Source organism: Morone saxatilis, unplaced genomic scaffold (genome assembly GCF_004916995.1).
Source record: "Morone saxatilis isolate NCDOM2014 unplaced genomic scaffold, NCSU_SB_2.0 Contig14, whole genome shotgun sequence".
Taxonomy (NCBI): domain Eukaryota; kingdom Metazoa; phylum Chordata; class Actinopteri; family Moronidae; genus Morone; species Morone saxatilis.
Window position 1 is genome coordinate 9,439,364 of NW_023339696.1, and position 3,544 is coordinate 9,442,907.

The 3,544-nt window shown below is 43.6% G+C and overlaps 1 protein-coding gene across 2 annotated transcripts in view; it reads left to right on the forward strand.

Moving 5' to 3' along the window:
- The first annotated feature begins 2,176 nt into the window (after positions 1-2,176).
- sgsm3 (small G protein signaling modulator 3) overlaps positions 2,177-3,544 on the forward strand; it is a 12,129-nt gene continuing 10,761 nt past the window's right edge. Inside the window, exons 1-2 of one of the 2 annotated variants that reach the window (XM_035654918.1) lie at positions 2,177-2,358; positions 3,095-3,157. The gene's annotated coding sequence lies outside the window, so the exon portion shown is untranslated. The remainder of the gene's footprint in view (positions 2,359-3,094; positions 3,158-3,544) is intronic. The other variant, XM_035654917.1, reaches the window with a different exon arrangement.

Genomic DNA, 3,544 nt, shown 5'->3' on the forward strand with positions numbered 1-3,544 from the left:
TGTGAACAAGTGGTTTTCTCTGTTTCTTTTCTTTTCTCATCTGTCTGATGGCAACCTGCTGATTCATCTGGATCGATAACCTCTTTCATCTGATCCAATGAACATGTCAATAACACTTCAATGTGTGCTTCTATGTGTGTGTGTGTGTGTGTGTGTGTAAGCTTTTGAGCTGACTAAAAACACCCACATATACACTGAGGCTGTGAGGTTTCTGTGGCTACATATGAACAATATATCAGAAAAATGCCTTTTTCAGCCCACGTCTTCTCTCCCCCTCTACTGTTCCACTGTGTTCCACTGCTTTCTCTTTAATCCTCACCTTACCCATGCCCTTAATCATTCCCTCTTTTTGTGCTTCAGCCACACACACACACGCCTTCGTAGTTGAATCTCTTGCTCCTTCTCCTATATTTTTCCACTAACACCTATCGCAGCTTTGTTTCTCTCCCCTCCTTCTCCCACATGTCCTCCCACCCTTCTCCTTGTTTCTTCATCTGTGTCTGTCTCCTCATTCCTCCCCTGGCATCTCCCTCCACCTCTCTCTGCCTCTGTCTGACGTCATAGCAACTGCAGTGTAAGATCCAGAGGCTTGCTTGACACTGCCCATCATTCTATGAAGGATGACGAAGACGGCCAGACAGATGAGAACTAGAGGAGGTGGAGTGGGGAGAAAGAAGTTGCAAAAATGGACTGAGCCACACCCACATCACTGTGACAAGTAGGGTGGATGCACTAGTAGGGCTATTTGGCCGGCAAGCTATGGGCAAGGTTGGCTTTAGGCTGCAGCATTTTTAATGATGTGACTCACTCTGGCATGGTGCAGCAAACTGAGCATGCAAGCAACGCAAGAGGGTTACAATGAACACAAGAGCGTTATACTGATGTGCCACAGGACAGAGGCAGAAGGGAAAAGAAGAGATAGACTGAGGGAAGGGTATATAAGGTGATTTTAAGGGAACAGGGGATACTAACTTTCCATTCCATGTATGCCTGTCAGTAGCAAAAGGAAGATAAAAGAATAAAGAATAGAGGGAATGGAGGAGTAATGCAGGAACTGAGGGATGAACTGTTGTGTAAGATTTGCATTTTAAAGGATTATTGGCTCCTCACTAAGAGGATATGCTTTCACACACATGCACAGACACACAATCTCATTTTTTAGAACAAAGATATTAAAATGCAGACCTTCACTGCAAAAATTCCAGCAAAGTGCCAGCAATCAATCAATAGCTGATCATTTGGTCCTGATGCCCATTTAGCCTGACTTCCACAAACTAAAGTGGTTAAAACAGGGTACTGTCCCCTAAGGCCAAGTAGCACTACAGGAGCACACACGACTCCAATTATAATGTCTAATCTTAGGTGTGTGTTTGTGGGCGAGTGGCTTTGGTGGGTGTGTGGAGGACGGGGCTTATGTGGGTTGTAATAAAGAGAACATACAGTCTGCTGAACAGTCTTACTTTCAACGGTTGAGCTATAATGAATGCGCTAATGTGAAAAGGCTTGTGCACTCATTGCAATAGAGACATCTTGTGGAGAAATTGTCTAATAGCACTCTGTTTTAACATGAATCATCAGTGTAACAGTTTTAGAGGAAATTCAGGGTAAGTCTGTGTAATTAAAGGAGAGACAACTGCCAAAGTAATTTAATATAGCAGTTCATCTTGCAGGCTATAGATCGTCTACCCATGCTTAGGGGTAAAGGAAAAAGTATGCCAATAATAATCACATTGTTTTTTTAATTGTAGTACGTAAGTAAAAACATTTCCATGAAATGTTAAAGATGATAAAAGAAGACTGATAAATCCAACTTTTTTCCCCCTCTTATTGCAAGGTTTATTAGGGACCCATCTACTTAAAAAGGGCATATAAACATAGAGCAAATAAACATAAACAACAACCATCAGCAAGGCTTCCATGACCAGGTGTTATAAAGTGTTTTATGGTGCTCTTGTTTCATTTCTCATTATGATTAATGTAACTGTGAATCGTGACTTGTTGATTTCCGAGCCGAAATGAATGAGCAAAAGAGGGGAGGGGGGCGCCGAGGAAACTGATGAATGAATTGAACAAACACGCGTCGTGTACCTACGTCATATATTCCTCCGCGGAGGGATATTTTTCAGTGAGAAGCGTAGTTCCGGGATCTGGAACTACTTCCCAGGATTGCAAAGGGAAAAACCTTTAAAGGGTGTAAGGATACAGCGGAGCTACACGTCGCTAGCAGGTGCACAACGCAGGGAAATAACAAATACGAGGCGAAAGATGGCAGAGCATATGGCGTTTCCCCGTTCCCACTGACAGAAGACACGTCCGCCTCGAACCGTAACCTTGTGCTTTCACGAGAATAATGTCACGGTAAGTTATGCGAGCGGGCTATCGTTGTGTGCAGCTGTTAGCTTAAGGCGAGAGGTAGCGTGGATAGCTAACAGCTGACAACTCACTGACACATTGACGTTATGTTGCTCTCTGAGACGGATGTTAGGAGTTTTAGCAATTCGTAAGCGTATCTTATTATCACGCTGCGCATTCGTATGCCGCAAACACTTGTAAATAAATGTGAATGTTGTCAGCCAGGTAAGGTTTCCATTGTAAAAAAAATTATCTCTTGCTCATTTTCTAGTCTGTTGACTGGACCTGACGTCAGCTTGGGTTTGACGTAGCGTTAATTTATGACGAGCATGAAGCTATCTATAGAGTCACACGATGTATACGCATTTACGTGCAAGTAAGGCGAATACTTTCATATCAAGTGATATTTTTTTTGCTTTTGTAACGCGTGGGTCCAATGAACAACCTCATAATAAGCCTTAGACTTTCTGCTGACTGGTTTAACAGTGACACCTCCAAATGGGATGGAAGCTGCAGAAACTATCTTTATGTTCCACCTTAAAACTTACTCCTATTCTGTGTGTACTCTTAACTACAAATGTCACATCCAGGTGGGTCACTTGTTGCTGTATATAATCTAATGTCTTATGGCTTGGACCCAATAAACCATAAACTAGAATGATCAAGAGCTATAAGTTGTTTTAAAGCTCCTGTCCCCTGCAGAATGCTCTTTAAATCTTACAAATGTGTGTTATTTTTTTAGTTTTCCCCCAATGTCCGGAGGAAGTGACATTCCCGTTCACCACATCGGCACACGCCTCAGTGTGTAAGTGGCTCTGCGAATGGATAGATGTGACGCGTGGATGTGTATGAAAGAGAGGGAGAGTGAGAGAGAGAGAGAAACGTGCTGTCTGCCAAAGGGAACGGAGGGACTGTCTATCATCATTCAGACAAAGCTACCTTGGCGGTGCACGAAGCAGTGATTGTCTGACATACGTGGCTGTGTAGGTGGGCGTGTTCACAAGAGGGGAACATGAGTCACCATTGTTGTGGTTACTGTGAGGAGCAACTGGAGGAAGTGTATGGGAAGGGGAGGGGAGGGCCGGGTCGGTGGGGCAGCCCGACAAGACAAACTCAATTTTCATGGTAGAAACAAGAACTTCCTCTGCTTTTGTAAGAGGAAAGGTTTTACCCTGCACACACACACACACAC